At 41.1% G+C, this 20712-nt stretch overlaps 1 protein-coding gene across 2 annotated transcripts in view; it reads left to right on the top strand.

The window, feature by feature from the left end:
* Window positions 1-20712, top strand: part of HHAT (hedgehog acyltransferase) — a 320626-nt gene that overhangs the window by 236044 nt on the left and 63870 nt on the right. The window lies entirely within an intron of this gene.

Below are 20712 nucleotides of genomic sequence, written 5' to 3'. Positions count from 1 at the left end.
TCTCAAGGAGGGAGCTAGAATTTGTGTTCAGCATTGAAATCTTGTAATAAGTGGAAACATTTTGAAACATCAATAGAGTGACATTACTTCTTGCCAATTCTCAGTGTGCCCTCTTCTTTGAAGGAAGATACCTTCAGGTTGCTTGTCAGTTTTTCCTACAAAAGGAGAATCAACATCTCAAGTAGCTCACCGCCCCCCCCACCCTTTATGCTCATTTCATTGAGTAATTTCAGTATGTCCTCCTCCCCGCAGCCCTTGTCTTCTCTTCTTTGCCCCAATAGTATCCTGCTGAGCTGATTTATATCCTCTCTGAAGCAGTAAAATTTCTATTTATAGACTTAATTGAGAAAAGGCGCCTCCAGTGATAATCAGGGAGGGTCAGTCTAATGGTTCTGGGAGGGAGCTGGTGTGTCAGAAGGAGCCCAAAGACCACAGATCTGTGATGATATTCATTCAGTTTATCTGCTGTATTGGTCAGTTTGACTTTGAAGATGTAGGTTCAGAAATCCCATGCGTTTGAGAGATCAGTCAATTTATTTATTTATTTATTTTATTATTATTTTTTTTAGATCAGTCGATTTAAATTGATCAGTCAGTTGTAAGAGTTATTGTCATGATCCAACTAATGCTTACTTAGTTCTCTGGAATACCAGCCCACCAATTAGCAGGTGGCCTCATAAGAAAAATTTTCACTTGAGGTCAGTGACACCAGCCCTGACTAACTCACTGAAGGATTACAAAGCAAACTTAGTCTAAGAAGAGTAGTTCTGTTTGATAATGACCCATGATCTTCTTTTTCTCTAATACCTGGCTTGATTCAACAGAGATCAAGTACTTATTGTAGATAAGCCATTTTCTCAAGACTAGAAGGCTTCCTAGACTTGGCCATTTACTCAAAATCAGTCTGGTTCTTTGTTTCTTAATTTGCTCATTTAGGAAAAAAAAAACAAAACATTTTCTGTACCCTGTGTGGGAGACACACTGTAGAACCCTAGGGAGCTCTGAGTGAAAGACCTGTTCCCTTCCTCCAAATGTCTTTTCTTCTTTTTTTTAATTTTTCCATCTCTTTCAGTCCTTCAATGCCTTTAGTGTACTAGTCTGTCATTTTGTAATGGTGGAGTCTATTATTAGTTCCCTCCAAGAACAAGTTATTTTGTGTGGCCTATCAGGATAGTCATCTTTGTGGTGTCTGCTTTGGAATAAAGAGGCAAAAACCAAAACAAACAAACAAAAAAAATCCCAAGAACAAAAAACTGTGATATGAGAGGTTTTCTCTAGGAAGAGCTAAGTGATCTATATTAAAAAAGAGTCTGGTCTTCATAAACATCGTAAATACCGATTGGCCTAGCCTTCCCTGGCATTGCTCAGAAGAAAGGTCTGGGCTAGAGATAGACATTGGGAGCATATAGTTGGTATTTTGGAGCCTGGAAAATGTTTGAGACGTTCCAGAGAGAGTGCAGAAAAAGAGCAAGAAGTGGAGGCCCAGGACTGAACCCAGGGAACATCAAGATTTGAAACTTGGGTGGAGGAGAAGGGCCCAGAAGGTGGAGGAAAATCTAGAGGGTAATTTCACAGAAACGAAGAGAAAGAGGGTATTTCCTAGAAGGGGTCATCAATGATGGTCACGCCATTAAGGGTTAAAGTAATGTGAGGTTAAAGAGTGGTTATGTCTCCAGGCCAGGGTACTGATAGTGGGAGGAAGGAACTGTGAGGCATTTTCCCGGTGCCATAGGAGGTCATGGTCCAGCTGGAGATGCAAGATGTGTGCCCATCAGTTGAAGACCAGAGTAAGGCATGATGAGCAGAGAGCAGGATGAGTGATGGGGCAGCTGATGTTTACGAGGTGCGATGGTCAGTGAGAGCTAAGCTTTTAAGAATGGTTCATTTAAAGAGCTGGGGCATGAGTAGGACTCTGAAGAATTCAGAGTAGGGGCTTGGATAGGTCTGTAGAGAGAAGATAGGCATTCCAGGTTCAGGAGCCTAGCACCCATAGAGCCTAAAGTCAGGAATAGGGTTGCCATGGAGGTGAGGAGGCAGACATGGCCGATGAGGGGTTATCACTCAGGAGGAAAGAGGAAAGGAAGCTAGAGAAGCCAAATGGTTTCCCATATAAAGGGATTTGAATGCCAAACTTAGAAATATAGAAATGCAAACCACTTAACCAAACAGGAGAGCATTAAATTAACGTATTAATCCCACACGTCAAAATAGCCTGTTGTGCCAGCTTGTTAGCACTCACCCAGGCCTCTCCGTCTGGAAAAAGCAATGCATGTTGTTCTGAACAGTGTGTTCCTTGGTGGATGACGACCTATTGGTGCCCCCTCCATTGTCTCCCACTCCGAAGGATCGTTTACGAAGCAGGAAGCACACTGCGCAATTCACTGCTTACACATTTTCTTCTCTGTGAGAATCTGAACCTAAGCTTTAACCCCTCTGGTCTAAGAGGTGGAATGTGGCAAATAATTCCACCTTTTAGTTGAATACGTTTAGCACAGCAAAAGTCTGTTCACAGGCTCTTTTTTAACTTTCCATCACAGAGTCTGCTATCTGCAGAGAGAAGGCTTGGAACTAGAGCCAACTTCCATGCATTCGTGGCCTGCGAGAGTCGAGAGTTGAGAGCAGGTCTGGCCTGTTCTCGGACTTCTGCAGCCTTCCCCGTCCCTGTCAGGTTAGGCACAAGCAAGGCAGGGTCACCCTTTCATCATCACTGCTGCCATGGTGCTTCTGTCCTTTCTTCCTGTCAAGTACACGCACAGTCTCCCGGCCTTGGGAATGGTAACCTCGGGAAAGAATACTAACTAAGCCAAAGATGAGATCTATCACTTGAATGTCAGTGGTTGAAATGGGCTTTATTGGTGGCTTGTGGGATTAGACTCATTACTTGAGAGCCCCCAGTTCCTGCTTCTACAGCACAGGTAAGTGTGGTTACTCGAGTCATAGCCTCGTGCCCAGCAGCTCTCAGTAGATGAGCTTAGGAAAAAGCAAAATCTTACTGTGTACGTGCTGAAGCTCTGGATGTGTCTTTCCAAATCTAGCTCTTTTCCTCCCAGAAAACCCATTACTCATGGAAGGTAGCAGAGCTTGAGTTCCAGTGTTCCTATTATCAATAGAAGGATGAAATTAGCCCCCCTTTCCCAAAAATAATGCACATATACATTGTGCAGTATATTTCTATAATATGTATTCATTTAAAATGTATACTTATGCTTTATGTGCAATGAATATTATGTATGTGTGCTATAACTGTTACACACATATATGTAGTACATGTATATGTGTGTATGTATGTGCGCATATACATATATGTATGTTTATGTGTTTGTATATATGTATATGTATATATGTTTGTGTATATGTGTGCATTTTATAAAGCTCTGAGGAGTCAGAGATGTTCAGGACTTCCAAAATATCTCACATTCCTCCCTAGACCTAGAAATAAACACTGCTTTAAAAAGCCTATGGAGCAGCTGCTGGCCTCATTTGAGATGAGCTGAGCTGGTATCAATGTACTGTGATTGCCAGAACATATTGAAACACAATTTAAGGGGGCTTTTGCTTTTTCCTCTGGTCTGAACCCTGTAGTCCACCCAGTAGGCTGGAATAAGAGCTGGAATGGCCACCGTCCATCCCCTGAGGGGTGGCAGGAAAAATGTCATAGAAGAGGTATGGGACATCTATCCAGTTGACTAAGCCACCATTGAAAGTAGTGATTTTCAAATAATTTCACTTTGAAGAAAGATGGAAAGGAATAAAGAATAACAGGTATAACAAAAATTTATTTTTATTTAAAGGTACCTGCGAATGCAGAGAAGAGCATAGAAGGTTACACCCTCCAACATTAATGGTGGTTAGCTTTTTACTGACAGGATTATTTGTGATACATATTTTCTTGGTTTTACTCATTTATGTGTTCAGCCTTTCTACAGTGCAAAGGTACTGTTATCTAATTAAAGGTTATTGAGAGAAAAGGGTACAGGATGGGTCCACCCTCAGGAGGCTTTGCCTAGCTGACGGTAGGAATGGAAGGACCAGACTCACATGGGGTTGTTGTAGCTGCCACCCTTTGTCAGGGAAGAAACTGTACCAGATCCTGCACGAGGATCTTTCCCATTTATTGTTTTATTTAAGCATCACAACAACCATGCAGGGCAGGTGTTCCTTCTCTTCATTTTTATAGATGAGGAACCTGTGGGCTGGGAACGTGTGTGATTTGTGTAGGAACACATGATTAGTTCAATTAGAAGGGGAGTCAAATTCAGTTATACACAATTTATTCTAAGCATCCTTGATATCAGATAAGAGACCTCTGCTTCAATAGACCTTACACACTTATATTCTTTCATTTAATTTCTCCTTGCTACTCATGTACATTTGGCATTAGATTTTCTTTTTAACCATCAAAAATGGGTTTTCTTGGGAATAACAAAGAACTACAATTCAAGACAAGCAAGCTATAGCCAAACCATTTGGCATTAAATTAATTGACATTCCGGTCCTCAGTTCTTGGACAACTTATGTTTTAGTTGTGGCTTCACTCAACCTGTCTATGGAAAAATTGGTCCAAGTGAAGTGGGACTGCTCACAAAACCATTTTTTACCCAATTATGTCATGTGGTTTCAATAGTAGTTTTATAGGTAAGTACTATCTTTGTCCCTGTTTCGCAGTGGTAACGAATGGAAATCCAGAAAGCTTAAGAAATATGTGTTTCTGGGTCAGAAGTCAAATCATGCTGCAAGGATTTCTTGAGATAAATGAGTCTTTGGTCTCCATTCCTCTTGTGCATATGTCCTTGTCCTCAACAGCAACACCTTCTGATTCTCTAATTCAGTTGTTTCTGACATCTACCTCTGCCTTTCTAAAGTCTTTTCTCTTATTTCTTCACTTATGAATTATAAATATTAACTGCTTTCTACCTGAGGTTTTTGCATCTGAGATGTACTCTCAACTTCTAATAGAATAGCTTCTCTATTTTTGGCTAAACCAACACTTGCTGTTTACATTATTACCATGATGGTAAGTGTAGCTCACTGCCAAACCAGTTGATAGACTATCATTGAACTTCCTTTTTAGTCACCTGTTTCCCCATCTCAGACTAAGAAAATCACCTTGCCTCTTTTTTTTTTTTTTTTTTGATTGGGAGTTTACTATTACCACTTTGTTCCAAACTCCCCAATAAAACTGCAAATCCCTCAGAATAGTATTTTCCATGTAGTCAGATGTATTTGGAAATCTGTCAGCTTTCTTCTTTTCCTGGAGAACCTCTCCTGAAGCCCTTCCATCCTCCTGTCCCATCTGGATCGTTTCCCTTCAGATAGGCGGTACAGCTGGCGTCCTGACATTTCCCTCCTCCTCTCTCCTGGGCTGAATCCCTGTGTCGTGGGCCCCAGAACTCCTTGTTTTCTCCCCTCCCTTCGATTTGGTGGAGAACATCCTTTAGTAGCTGCCTTAGAAAGACGATATATTTTTTTTGAGACCTTGTAGTTCCCAAACTCTCTTTATGCTACCCTCCCCTTTGATCGATTATCTGAGCACTAAATTTTAAAGTTGAAAGGTAGTTTCTCCTGAAAATTTTGAAGTTGTAATTTGTCTTCTCATTTTTAGTTTTACTGTTGAGAAATGCCATTTTGATTTTTGATTCTTTGTGTGTAATTTCTCTCCAGAACCTAAATGAAATTATCTTTGGTATTCTGAAATGCTACTGTGCATGTTGGCCCTGAGTTTAGAGTCACTCTAATGCAGTTTATTGATTTAAAAAACCCCTGTTATCACCTTCATTCATCGTGGGGCGGCAGTGGGGAAAGGGGGAAACCCCAGGGTCTGTATGCCCATTACCCAGATTTTTTTTTAAAGATTTTATTTATTTATTTGACAGGCAGAGATCACAAGTAGGCAGAGAGGCAGGCAGAGAGAGAGGGTAGGAGTTTCCCTGCTGAGCAGAGAACCCAATGCAGGGCTCAATCCCAGGACCCCGGGATCATGACCTGAGCCGAAGGCAGAGGCTTTAACCCACTGAACCACCCAGGCACCCCAGAGAAGCAGGCAGAGAGAGAGGAGGAAGCGGGCTCCCTGCTGAGCAGAGAGCCTGATATGGGGCTCAATCCCAGGACCCTGGGATTATGACCTGAGCTAAAGGCAGAGGCTCTAACCCACTGAGCCACCCAGGTGCCCCCATTACCCAGATTTTTAACCAACCTTCCTGTTTTCTTTCTCCATGGTTTACTGTTGCCATCTGTGGTATATGGTGTCTCTAATGGCTAGGCCTTCTGGGAATCTATCTGATGTATGAATGACTCCTCTCTTTGATATCTATTATCCAGGTGTCTCAGTCCTGCTAATTCCTCCATCTTCTCTTTATCTTATAAAAATGGGTTGATTTTGCTCTCTTGCTTTTCACTTCTATTCCATTCCTTGCCTGTGGTTTTATACCTTTCCAAATGTTTACTTGCTTTTTAACGGGGTTTTGAAGGGAGCACTGTGTTTAACTGGTTGTCATAGAACAGTTTTCTGTGCTGTTGGCTGAGTCGTTTTGGAATGCTTTACCTGTTTGTCAGTTTTAGATTTTTAAATATTAAGTTTGCTTAAGCTGTTGTTTTGTGTTTGAACAGATTATAGCTGAGGCCACATCTGTAACATTTTAGGGTTATTTAATAGTCTCAAGGGACCTCAGTACTACCTGGAGAGGGAGGTCCCCAGTGCCATGAATAGTCATAACTTGAGTGTGATGGTCCTCTAGCTTCTCTCTTTCCACCCCTATGCCTTGACCCCATACTTGAAGGAGATAGCCAGGGTCTAAGGTCATTAAGTGGAAAGAGTCCTGGATTTCCTTTTTTAATTCTTTTATTCTTTTTTAATTTATATAGTCAATCATGACCATATGCTCTTGAAAAAAAACAAAACACAGGTAAGACTGGAGTCCTCTAAGACAGCCACCCCCCCTCACTCTAACAAACACACCTTGCTCTCTTTCTTCTTCCATGAGAGGTAACCATTGTTGTCAGATTTGAATATAGCCTTCCATACATACCTTTACTACTGTGTGTGTGTGTGTGTTATAATAAATACACAAATATTCTGAAATTTACGCTTTTTTTCCTCCTCATGGCATGTTTTGAAGATGTTTCTATATTAGTATATGTAAATCTGCAAAATTGGACATGCTGTGGATATATAATGTATTTGACCATTCGTCTATTGTTGAAATTTTAGGTTGCCTCTAATTTTTTTTTTTTTTTTTTGCAAATGCAGCTGCTGTGGAGATGTCTAGATATGCCTCCTTGTACATTACATATGTGTAAGTGTTTCTTTAGGGCAGATACCAAGAATAGAATAGAGTGGGAGTTGGAAAACTATGGCCCATGGGCCAAATCTGGTCTATTGCCTGTTTCTGTATGGCCTGCAACTAAGTGAGAATGGTTTTTATATCTTCACACTGTTAAATTCAGTGGCCCAACTCAACTTCCCCAACTGATTTGAAAGATCATCTTTAATATATAGTAAATATCCAAATATACATAAGTTCATTTTTAGGTTCAATTCTGTTGTATTGATCAACTTGATTCTTCCTATTTTAAGTGCTAGAGTTCTGTAACATGTCTTGATTCCTGATTTGGAAAATCTCATGCCCCTTTTGGTTCTTTTTCCAAATCACATTGCCTGTTTTTGTACAGTGACTCTTCCATATGAGTCTTAGAATTAGGGAGGTTCCTCAAAACTCCTGGTATTTATATTGGAATTTGTTAGGTTGGCATTAACTTGTAGCTTAAATTGGGTAGAGTTAATATGTCTATGATGCTGTCTTTCCAGTCATGGATTAGTTATGTATTCAAGTCTTCCCTTATGTTACTACATAATGATTTATCATTTCTCCTTAGAAGTCTTGGATACTTCTTTGTGGATTATTGCTTTTATATAGAAAAAATGAGGATTTTTGTTTTGAATTGGTCACTTTGCATCTGTCCTGTTTAAATCTTCCATTAGCTCTAGTAATTTGTCAATTGTTTCTTGTAAATTTTCTAGATTGATAGTCATATCATTTACAAATAATGACAGTTTTGTCCTTGCCAACAGATTTAACCCTTGCTGCATTTAATTGTCTTGTATTTACTGGGTCTTTCAGTACGATTTTGAGTGATAGAGGAGAAAATGTCTTTTTCTTGAAGCTAGTGGAAATACTTAATCTGGGTTTTGACATATTATCTTTATCAACCTAAAGAAGCTTACTCTTGGGACACCAGTGTGGCTCAGTCCTTTAAGTACCTGCCTTCGGTTCAGGTCATAATTCTAGGGTCCTGAGATTAAGTCCTGCATCAGGTTCCTTGCTCAGCGGGGAGCCTACTTCTCCCTCTGCCTGCTGCTCCTCCTGCTTGCGCTCTCTCTTTCTCTCTCTCTCTCTGTCAAATAAATAAAATTTTTAAAAAAGAAGCTTACGGGCACCTGGGTGGCTCAGTGGGTTAAGCCGCTGCCTTCGGCTCAGGTCATGATCTCAGGGTACTGGGATCGAGTCCCGCATCGGGCTCTCTGCTCAGCAGGGAGCCTGCTTCCCTCTCTCTCTCTCTGCCTGCCTCTCTGCTTACTTGTGATCTCTGTCTGTCAAATAAATAAATAAAATCTTTAAAAAAAAAAAAAAAAAAAAAAAAGAAGCTTACATGGGGCCCCTGGGTGGCTCAGTGGGTTAAAGCCTCTGCTTTCGGCTCAGGTCATGATCCCAGGGTCCTGGGATCGAGCCCCGCATCGGGCTCTCTGTTCAGCAAGGAGCCTGCTTTCCTTCTTCTCTCTCTCTGCTTGCCTCTCTGCCTACCTGTGATCTCTGTCAAATAAAAAAAAAAAAATTTTAAAAAAAAGAAGCTTACATTTTTCTTTTACTATTTTTTTTTTAAAATCATGAATGAACGTGCAATTTCACCAAATATTTCTTTGGCATCTATTGAGTGATCACAAGATTATTCTCCTTTAATTATTTAATCTCATGAATTACATGAATCTCTAATATTTTTAATATTGAATCCCCCTCCCATTCCTGAGATGAATCTTACTTGATTGAGACAATTCTTTTAATCCTATATTCAATTTACAGGTATTTAATTTAGAATTTTTAAGGCAATGTGTAGAAGAAAGGTTAACTTACGGGTTTCGTTCCCTATGTTGGCTTTTTATCATTTTAGTATCGGGGTCATACTAGCATCATGAAATCAGTGAAAGCTTCCCATGTTTTTTTTTAATCCTCTGAAACAGTTTCCATGGAAATTGTCTTGTTCCTTCACCACCTGGTAGAACTTGCTCATTAAGATCATCTGGGCAATTTTTCTTTGAGCATGGAGCTTTGACCACTGTTTCAGTTCTTCTGTGGTTATGTTTTTTCAGGCCATCTACTTTTTCTATGAGAATTTTAGGTAATTTATATTTTCTATATACTTTATGTTTCTCAGCTACGTTATTAAATATATTGCCATATAATCTCCAAAGAGTTTTAAATCTCCTGTGTATTATTACCTCCTGTTGTTTATTTGGCCTTGCTTTCTTAATTGATCATATTTGCTAGCATTTATTCATTTTATTGTTCCTTCAATAAAAGTTTTTGGTTTACATTAATGATATTTTTAAAAAAATTTACTGGTGTGTTAAGTTTTACAGATTTTTTGGTTGCTGATTTATTTTATTCCATTGTTGGTGAGCATGGACTTCATGGTAACTTTTTAGAATATATTTGTCTTCCTTTACTGTCTTAGTTTGTATTCAGTTTGATTATGATCTACTTGGTATGAAAATTACATGTATTCATTATTCTGTATATCTGTCTGTGAGACAGGCCTAATAATTCCTTTACTGTGATAAATTATACATGACATAAAATTTACTGTTTTAACTATTTTTAAGTGTACAATTCAAAGACATTAAACTTACTCACAATGTTGTGTAGCCATTACCACCATCAATCTCTGGAACATTTTAATCATCCCAAACAGAAACTCTAAACCTATTAAGCAATAACTTCATATTATCTCCTTCCCCTGGCCCCCAGGAACCACTATTTTACTTTCTTTCTCTATGGATTTGATGATTCTAGGTACCACATATAAGTGGAAGCATGTAGTTTTTTTTATTTCTGACTTATCTCACTTAGCATAACGTCTTTATGATTCATCCATGTTGTAGTGTGCATCAGAATTTTTTGTCTTTTAAAGGCTGAATACTGTTCCATCTTATGTATACCGCATTTTGTTTATCCATTCATCCACTGACGGACATTTAGGTTGTTTCCGCCTTTTGTCTATTGTGAATACTACTGCAGTGAACACTGGTATACAAATATCTCTGTCTTTTGATTGGAGAGTTTAGTCCATTTACATTTTTAAAAAAGTTTTTATTTAAATTCCAGTTAACCCTGGTGGTGGGTATTAAGGAGGGCACGTATTGCATGGAGCACTAGATGTGGTGCATAAACAATGAATTTTGGAACACACACACACAAAATTAAATTTAAAAAACTCCAGTTAACATCCAGTGTAATATTATTTTCAGGTGTATGATATAGTCATTCCACACTTCCATAAAACATTTAAACTAATTATTGCTAGATATGGACTATTTCTATTTTGTTAATTGTTTCTGGTTTTTATTCCTCTGTTTCTCTCTTACTCTCTGTGATATAATTTTCTCTAGTGCTGTGCTTTGATTCCTTTATCTTTTGTGTATCTGCTTTAGGTTTTTGCTTTGTGGTTACTATCATGCTTACATAAAACATCTTATAACAGTCTGTTTTAAGCCGATAACTTCCATTGCATGCAAAAGTCCAACATTTTTACACCCTCCCTTTCTATGTTTTTGATGTTACAGTTTACATCTTTTACATCTTTTACATTATCCATTGACTCATTTTTGTAGTTATTATCATCTTTAGTACCTTTTCTTTTAACCTTTATATTAGATTTATAAATTATTTACTACCACCATTATATAACATTAGAGTGTTCTGAATTTATATATTTACCTTTTTCCAGTATTTTTATATATTTTCCTATTACTAATTAGCATCCTTTTGTTTTAGCTTAAAAAATCCCTTTAACATTTATTATAAGGCTGGTTTAGTGGTGACGAACTCCTTCAGCTTTTGTTTGGAAAACTCATTATCTCTCCTTCATTCTGAAGGACAACCCTGCCAGGTTGAGTATTCTTGGTTGGCTATTTTTTTTTTTTAAAGATTTTATTTTTTGATTTGACAGAGAGAGATCACAAGTAGACAGAGAGGCATGCAGAGAGAGAGAGAGGGAAGCAGGCTCCGTGCTGAGCAGAGAGCCCGATGCGGTACTCGATCCCAGGACCCTGAGATCATGACCTGAGCCAAAGGCAGCGGCTTAACCCACTGAGCCACCCAGGCGCCCCGGCTATGTTTTTCTTTAAGCATTTTAAATACATTGTGCCACTCCCTTCTGGCCTGTAAAGTTTCTGCTGAAAAATTTGCTGATAGTCTTATGAGGGTTCCCTTGTTATGTAACAAATTGTTTTTCTTATGCTACATTTAAGAGTCTCTCCTTGTCTTTGACTTTTGACAATTTAATTATCATCTGTCTCTGTGTGGGTCTCTTGGTTTCTTATTTGGTACATTTTAGGCTTCCTAGATCTAGATGTCTGTTTCTTTCTCCAGATTAGGGAAGCTTTCAGTCATTATATTTTTTTGACTAAGCTTTCTTCCCCTTTCAGTCTTTCCCCTTGTCTTCTGAGACCCCTGCAATATGTATATTGGCTGATTGATGGTATCCATAAGTCCCTTAAACCATATTAACTGTTTTCATTCTTTTTTCGTTTTCTATTCTGATTGGATAAATTCCACTGACCTGTCTTTGAGTTTGCTGGTTATTTATTCCACTTGACCTAGTCTGTTTTTGAATCCCTCTATTAAATTTTCAGTTAAGTTACTGTATTATTAAGTTCTGTGATTTCTGTTTGGTACTTTCTGTCTCTTTTTTTTTGAAATTCTCACTTTGTTGATATATTGTTCTCCTGGCTTTAGTGAGCATCTTTTTTTTTTTTTAAGATTTTATTTATTTATTTGACAGACAGAGATCACAAGTAGGCAGAGAAGCAGGCAGAGAGAGAGAGAGGAGGAAGCAGGATCTCTGAGGAGTAGAGAGCCTGATGTGGGTCTCAATCCCAAGATCCTGGGATCATGACCTGAGCCGAAGGCAGAGGCTTTAACCCACTCAGCCACCCATGTGCCCCTTTGGTGAGCATCTTAATGACTATTATTTTAAACTCCCAATCAGTAAAAATCACTTTTCCTTTTGTTATTAAGATCTGTTTCTGGCGGGGTGCCTGGGTGGCTTTATATAAAAATGCCATCTCTCCCAGTCTTGACAGAGTAGTGTTGTGTAGCAGATGAACCACATCAGTCAGCCTGGCCTGAGCTTCTAATTTTTATCTCAAACCTTTGTGATTGTCCAAGTTCAAGTCACCTTCTTTGTTCTTAGTGGCCCCCTTAATTTAAGATGTGCTAAGACCTATTAGTGTCCCATAGGGAAGGATCACAGTCAGCAACTTGATGCAGTATGATTAGAATCCAGATCCTCAAACAGCAGCTGGGAGGGTATGTATTTAAACCCCTTTTCAGGGAAGAACTGGGAGATGGGAATTTTTTCCCGCTCACTCTGTGCCAGGACTTGTAGTATGGTCTCAGTAAAGTACTCCTGTGCCCCTTAGGAACTGCTTGTTTGTTTACCACAGTCCTGTGGGACTTGTGAATGAAAGCCCCATTGGCTCTCAGAACCAGGCCACTGGGGGACCTGTTTCTTGGACAGCAGCTGCAAAAGCTGGTGTGCCGGTATGATTACAAGCTCCTTCCAGGGAGATACTGACAAGTGAGCTGGAGGGAAAAGGTGAGGGAGGTTCTATTAACTTCCTAGTGTCCTGGGAGTATCACAGTCCTCCTTTAGCTGTGTGCTAAATTAGAAGCCTAACTCTCAGGCAGCAATTAAAAAAAAAAAAGATTTATTTATTTTAGATAGAGCAAGAGAGCATGTAAGAATGGGGGCAGGGACAGAGGAAGAGGGAGAGACAATCTCAAGCAGACTCCCTGCTGAACACGAAGCCCGATACTGGGCTGATCTCACAACCCTGAGATTATGACCTAAGCCAAATCAAGAATCTGATGCTCAACTGACAGAGCCACCCAGGCACCCCTCAGGCGGCAGATAGACCTCTTTCAGAGAAAGACTGAGAGTTTTGCTTGCTCCCTCAGTGGTGAGCTCTAGGGGGCAGAGCTGCAACAAGTCCTCTTGTGACTCTGAAGAACTGCTGCTTTGTTTGCTAGTCTTGCAGGTCTTGTGAACACAAGCACCTTTAGTTTACTGCCTGTTCCTGTGGTGGGAGTTCTAAAATTTGGGGTGCTAGATGGGAGTTCAAAATTTTTGTTCCTCAGGAAGAAGCTTTGATTTGGGGTTTTCTCCCATTTGTATGATGCTTGTGCTGGGGCTGGGGTTTATAGCAAGAGTGTGTCTCAGCTTTGCCTACCTGTTGAGATGTGGCTATTTTCTCATTTTCCTGATGTGTAGGAGTTGCTGTGTTGGTTTCTGGAGTTTTTGCAGTGTAAACTGCTCCATGTAAAACTGTACATTCAGTGCATCCATGGGAGGAAGATGGGTGTCGGAGCCTTTCATGTTGCCATCTTGGTAGTCTCTCCTGTTCTAAGATTGTTTTGCCCATTTAGGTAATTTAATTTTAAGATGAGTTTCCATATTTTAAGATGAGTTTTTCTATTTTTGAAAAAAATCATTAGGATTTTGACAGGTATTGCATTGAATCTATAGACAGCTTTGGGTGGTATTGTCATCTTAATAATATTAAGTATTCCATTATATGAATATAGATGTCTTTCTATTTCTTCCTTAAGCAATATGTTGTAGTTTTCAGTATGTCTTTCCCTCCTTAGTTAAATTTATTCCTAAGTATTTTATTGGTTTTGATGCTATTGTAAATGGAATTGTTTTCCTAATCTACTTTTCACATTGTTCATTATTAGTGTGTAGAAGTGCAACTGATTTTTGCATGTTGATTTTTTATCTTGAAAGTTTGCCAAACTTTTTCATTAGTTGTAGCAGTGTTTTGAGGTGGTAGTCATTTTTGTTTTTGTTTGTTAGTGTGTAGACTCTTTAGTGCTTTCTATGTATAAAGATCATTTCACTTAGAATCAGAGATAAGTTTTGCTTCTTCCTTTCCAATTTGGATGCTAGGCCTATCAATTTTTATTCAGCTGTTTTATATTCTTACTTTTGATGTTTTAGGTGTCATTTTCTGGGGGGACATGTTAAATCTCCTACTCTAATAGTGAATTCTAATTATTTTCTTTAAGTTCCAGTGTCATTTTAAGCCATACTGTTCTTGAAAATATTGAGATCCTGAAATTGACACTTGGTGAATATCTATCAACCATTACTAAAGGAACACATGCACGAAGTTCTCGTTTTTGAAGTATTTGAAGTATTTCAAGAAATAAAAACATTTCTTGAAGATCTCCTTTGCATCTGGCACTGAAGAGACCAGTATCTTGAAGATTTCATTCTAGAGGAAGGGACACACATTGTTATGCAAAATACAGCAGGGAGCATGAAGACATTGAGTTAGCAGAATGTGTGAATGACTGTACTATATTTACTACTGTGCTTTACCGGTGTCTGCCTAGGACCACTTGCTTAATGCCTCTGCTCTTTAGTTCCTCCTTTGTAAAATGGGAATACTTTTTCCTACTTAGGTAGCAATATAGGTTAAGCTCCTATATCTAAAACATGTATGTTGATGCTATCTATCCCATGGGTTACAGAAACACAGAAAATGGGTGACTGACTCTGTCAGAGTTAGAGTAGCCACCATTGATCAAATACCAATTGTGAACTATGTATATGAGGAGTTTGAGCTTGCTTTGGGTGGCACAGTTCAAAAGTGGGGCCAGAACCTGAGCATCATTTGGGCTGGTCCAAAGCTGTTCATCTCCTGAACTGACACTGAGCTGGAGCTTGAAGAAAGAATCAGGAGGACACATTCTCAGTAGAGAAAACAGTTTCAGCAAAAGAAGTAATGTGTGAAGTAATTCTACAGAGATGTAAAAGTGTATGCCATGTTGGAAGAGCTGTGACTAGCGCTGAATAGAGTGTGTCATTAGTAAAGTAGTAGGAGTTAAGGTTGGAAAGTAAAATGAGCTCGTTTGTAAGAGGTCTTTTTTGGATTTTAGTCTGTAAGCAGTGAAGAACCACCAAAATATTTTGTGCAGTGGGGGGACATACTCAGTGTGCTTGATGAACCAGAGGAGGAAAGACCAGGGTATAACATGCCAGCTAAGAAAGAGGCTTCTGCAAAATCCAGAGCAGAGACGTGAGGACTAGAAGCAAGGGTATATCGTTAGTAGAGCAAGAACACAGAGTAAGACAGTACTGTTGGCCATTCCAGAACTTTTAGCAGGACCCTGTCTCCTCAAATATGGCTTAAGTTCTCTGATTATACCAAGAGCCAATTTGCTTAGTTATTAAAGTCCTCTGAAATCCCTTCATATGCCGTGTGGATATAGATGCCAGATTATAGCTTCTGCTGTTTTTAACCAGGCTGGGTATCTAAACTATGGAGCAGGTGACTCATCCGTGTGAGCAAAACTGGCTTTGTCTTTATCACTGCAGTATTTGAGTCTATCTCAGGAACATGCATTGCTTAGATTCAGGAGTAGAGATTGGAAAATTTAATTTCACTGGTATATTTTGAAGCTCTATACACTTATAAGAAGGAAGGAGGTGTTGCTTTTGAGTGCCTTCATGTATTCATTTGGCTTGGTTAATAGGATGCAATGGAACATTAAGAAAGTCAGGAGAGGGACGCCTGAGTGGCTCAGTTGGTTAAGCCGCTGCCTTCGGCTCAGGTCATGATCCCAGGGTCCTGGGATCGAGTCCCGCATCGGGCTCCTTGCTCAGAGCCTGTTTCTCTGCCTCTGCCTGCAGCTTGCCTGCTTGTGTTCTCCGCCTACCACCCCCCCGACAAATAAATAAATAAAATCTTTAAAAAAAAAAAAGTCAGGAGATTCTGTAACTTATCTGGGTAAAGAGAGAAACAGGTGTTAAGTAATTGCTGAGCACAGAGAGTATGCATGGGTCTTAGGTGATACAGACTGAAGGACAGAGCTCACCATGCTGGGGGCAGCATGAGAGAGAAGGGTTATTCGTGAAACATGACTTCTAAGTGGAAATGACCAAGTGCCTTGGCAAAGGGAGCAAGGGGACAGTGTCCTGGTGGGTTGGTACAGGATGGGACAGGAGTTCAAGTCTTCCTTCTGAGTGTTTTTGCCCTGGCCACCCTTCTCTTTCATAAGAGCTGTAATTGTTTCTTTGGTTGTCTTTGGTTTCATCTTTACAGCCTCTGGGCTGTCTACCCTCATTTGCTCCTCCTGGTCTCCATCAGTATCCCCCTTGCCATTTCCTTATTCATCCTTTCTTATCCTCTGGTTACCATTTTTATTAGAAAATGAAAGTCTTCAGTGGTTATATGGAAGAACTGTGTCCAGCTGCTCAAACCCACCCAGTTGCTTTTTTTTAGCTTTTCCCCATTTAAAAATAAACAGTACCAGGTCCTACTTGCCAAGCCTTTGTCAGTCTCCAGCAGCCATTCCTCCAGCCCATCTGCTCCTCCAGATGCTCAGCCTGTCCCCTCCTCCCAGTTCGGCCCCACATGCAGTCCCTCTGTGGACGAGTGTGGGACCCGCCTCGCACAGCAGCCTGCAGTCCCACCGCACCCTCTGTCTCCCACCCTTGCACACCTTCTGAGAGTAACTTCTGACCCAGATTCCATGGACCGCACCACCCCAGCACCCAGCTTGTTTGCCCCAGCCTAAGTCCTCTGATTTCCAGGGACAGAATGCTGACTGGAGAAGAGAAATGAGTTGCCATGGAGATAAGAATAAACACAGGAGCTGACACCTCACAGCAGGAAATACAAACTAGTTTGACAATTTAGTTCTGCCCTAAGGTTTACTTTGTTTGGGTCAGTTCCTCGCCTTTGGTAGCCAGTGTCTCAGAGAGAAGTTTAAAGCGCTGCTAGACTGTCCTTATACAGCATTCCCACATCCCACCTCTTGTTTCTTCCATCAGAGACCCCAAACTCAGAGAGGAATTAGAGGTCCACTCTGTGCCTCCACTTCCAGGTGTTCTAAAGGGCCTGCTGTATCCAGGCCCAAAATCCAGTACCTTCTCTTGGGACTGAAGAATTGGTTATAGCAACACTAACATGGAGTAACATCCCCCCCACACACACCTTTCATTGAAGTCAAAGTCCCTGAGGGAGAACTGGTCACCCCAGCATGGGAGGCCATACTTTCTGACCTGCTCCACCTCTCATTCCTCTTTCCTCTGGGTGTGAGTGGTGTGAGGGAGACGAGCTTTGGAACTGGGGCTACACCTTGCCCGTCTGTGGTCAGAAGCACAGTAGCTCCTCCTCAGGTTTGATGCTGGGGATAGTGGGTGGGCTGGGGTGGGGGGTTGGCTCACACTGGGGCACTGTGAAGAGCACTTTCCCTGCCCTGGAATGGCCTTTTCTGGGCCCCAGAGGAAAGGGAGCACATTTTTAGCATTGCTCCTAATGAGGAAGTGAGGTGCTGTGCCCCCATAAAACAAGAGGGAAGTTGGCTTTATAATGAATGTAGAAGCAAACACTTCACCCACACTCAAGAGGCACTATTGACATTCTAGGCTGGACAGTTCTGTCTCACAAATGGCATGCCATAATTTTGATGTCCTTGGGACGACTAAAAGTTCTCAGCAAGTTCTAAATATCTCCTGGGACCATGCCCTTCCCAGGTTTTTGCTGCTGGGGTATCAGACTGCCATGGCTTTATCTGTCTTCTGGGAAGGGGACCATGACCAGACCAGAGTTCTTTTTTATTCTGTTATATTTGTGTTAAAATCAACATCTGTTTACTGACTATTGCCTTATCTGGTCAATTGGCAATTCTTTTTATGCCTGACGACTCTTCGTTGTACACTGACTTATTTCTCCATTTGGTTCACAGTCCCTCATTTAAGTTTTCCTACCAAGGGGGACTTTAAGCACCCCAACCATGACTAACATGGTCGCTGCACGTAGGACAGACAGCCTGTATCATAGATGTGAAGGACCGCAGGAGTGATGACAATTGCCACAGGATGGCAGAGGAGAGTGTGCACAAGAAATCAAGACTTTAAAGTGGGATCCTTGGCCCTATGTCCTTAGACATTCAGAAAGTTGTATTTATTGATGGATTTTGTCTTGCCCATGTGACTTTTTCCCTCCTAGCACCCCTATGTATGGAACCTAAATCTAAAGTATAAACCAAGCCAGATGGTTCCCAACATAGAGGGAGAGCATCAGTGTCAAAACTGCCACTTTCCATGGTGCATCCAGGGAATCCGAAGGAGATATGAATTACAGCTGAGATTCATGTCCCCTTTGCTATTAATATTAATCATGGGTTATCCACACAGCCCCCCCCCTTTTTTTTTGCTCCTAGTGGCCTATCATTATGCTTTGCCACTGATTCACAATGAAGAGAAGTAATGCTCAGTCAAGTTTGCTGCTTGTTGGCAAGGCTGATTTGGTCAGTTCAGAGGATGGGGCTATTAGTTAAATCAGGATTTTGAATTTTCTTTATCATTACCTACTTTGTCTCCCACCTGTTCACCCTAGGGGTGATCAAGAACTGCCTGTGAGTGTCTGGTTTCTCCTTTGTATCTTTCTAGTTCATTGATTCCAACAGCCTGCACCTTTAATGTTCTTGCTTAGTTTTTTACAAAATTAACTCTTTATAAAAGTTGAATTGTAGTCCTTTGTTTCTGATTTAGATGTCCTCCCTTGTCTGTGAGATCAGAGGCTCCTTCATACTTGTTATTATTTTGACTTCTTTTCCTAAGCAGAAATTGCAATTTATTGAATCATGTAGCCAAGTAATCACAGAAGCAAAGGAAGTCCCGTTGCAACTAGGGCCCCTGGTGCTGGAAAGAAGAGCTCTGTGTCTCATGCACTCATTCTCCCCTTTGCCTCCTCCCTTGCTCTGTCCCTTGCCTCTCAGCTCTTCCTCCAACTAGCCTGGCTCTTGCCCCACATCAGGTCACCTGGCACCACAATCCTGCTTAGAAGTCCAGTGCGAAGAGTGTTTTCCTGTCTCGGTATGTCTCAGTTGATTATTTAATAATTATTGTAATCATTTCCTGTAGAAGGAGAACCACTCTGAGTTTAACCAAGCTGTGTGCATTCTCTGTCATTGACATTAATATGGAAAAGATTGTGTGGGGCCTCTGAATTCCCCTAACAGGATATAAGGTTGGAGAACATGGATGGGGTTAGAATAGAGGTGGTAGAACATCTGATTCACCAGGTACCTTAGAAATCAAACGTGTTATCAGTGGTCCTGTACATGGAGATAATTATTTGGATGCAGTTATTCCAATTATAGCAATTTATATTTTCATGATTTATTATTCTGGACTTCCCCCCATCTCCCTGCTTCCTCTCACCCTGCCTCTCCAGTTACTGCTAATTGAGTCAGTAATACCCAGAAAATGTCTTCTCCTGCTCTAAGATGCAGAAACCAGTAGATTAATATCTCCTTATTCTCAGAGGTGAAGAGTGCTGAGTTATAAGCCTGCATTCCCATTTCTCTTTCATTGCTAGTTTTTATACCGTGTAGCTATCTTTTATCTGGTCTGGCTTGACAGCATCTCCTGTATGTGCTTGTGGCCTCTTAGGACAAGGGAGAGACTAGAGGTCATCTTATCTGGTAGCCTCTACCCAGGGGCATGTCAGCATCACCTGAGAATTTTCTAGAATAATCATGTCCAAGCAGATGACTCAGTCAGTGCCCATGACACAGCTCATCCATGAGAAGGCCACCCTGTCACATACGGTGGCAGTAAACACTCTGAGGGGATGCTGGAAGAGAATGTCATGGGTGGGGACATGTGTGGTAGCAGTGGTGTCTCTGCACAGAGAACAGAAGCTGCGACTGGTGGGAGAGAGAAAAGGAGGGGGGTCAGAAATTCATTTCTCCAGGTTTCCAGTAGGACACTGACCAAGACTTACACAAGTGGCCCCAGACGGTGGGGTTGCCAGAACTAAGTAAGCCCCCTCCTGGAGACACCCTCAGCTTAATCCTTTTTGCCCATTAGGAATTTGGGTAATTCACCTGTTTGTTTTTAAAGGTGTATTTATTTATTTGAGAGACAACGTGTAGATGCTGGGAGAGGAGGGGCAGAGGGAGCGAGAGAGAGAGAGAGAGAGAATCCAGCAGACGCCCCCCTGAGTATGGCGGAGCTGGATCTTATAACACTGAGATCGTGACCTGACCTGAAGCCAAGAGTTTCAGTTTTGGTTTCAACTGACTGAGCCATCCAGGTGCTCCCAGATTCTTATTTGTAGTTGGAGCACAGCTGAAATCAGGATGCAAGTGACCCCAGAGATGTGTAAGTTTCAGGAAGATACTCAGGAACGATCTGTGGACCCTTTGCTTCCTCTTTTTCCCCTGTCTTTGGATTAGACTGAGGCATTTGTCAGAAACCCTGGCGCCCTTCAGCCTGGTGGTTGCGCTGTACCTGGTTCTCAGGCTGCTTGTGCAGGCCCAGAGGACAGTGCCTGGGGTATACCGGCGATGCTCTCACGCTCTGGGTGCAGCACTGCGATCTCCTGCACTAGGGCCAGCAGAACGGTCAGTGCCGAGA

Source organism: Lontra canadensis, unplaced genomic scaffold, assembly GCF_010015895.1.
Source record: "Lontra canadensis isolate GAN:19392208 unplaced genomic scaffold, GSC_riverotter_1.0 scaffold63, whole genome shotgun sequence".
Lineage (NCBI taxonomy): Eukaryota > Metazoa > Chordata > Mammalia > Carnivora > Mustelidae > Lontra > Lontra canadensis.
Note: the sequence above shows the minus strand (reverse complement) of the source record. Positions and strands in the feature narration are given on the sequence as shown.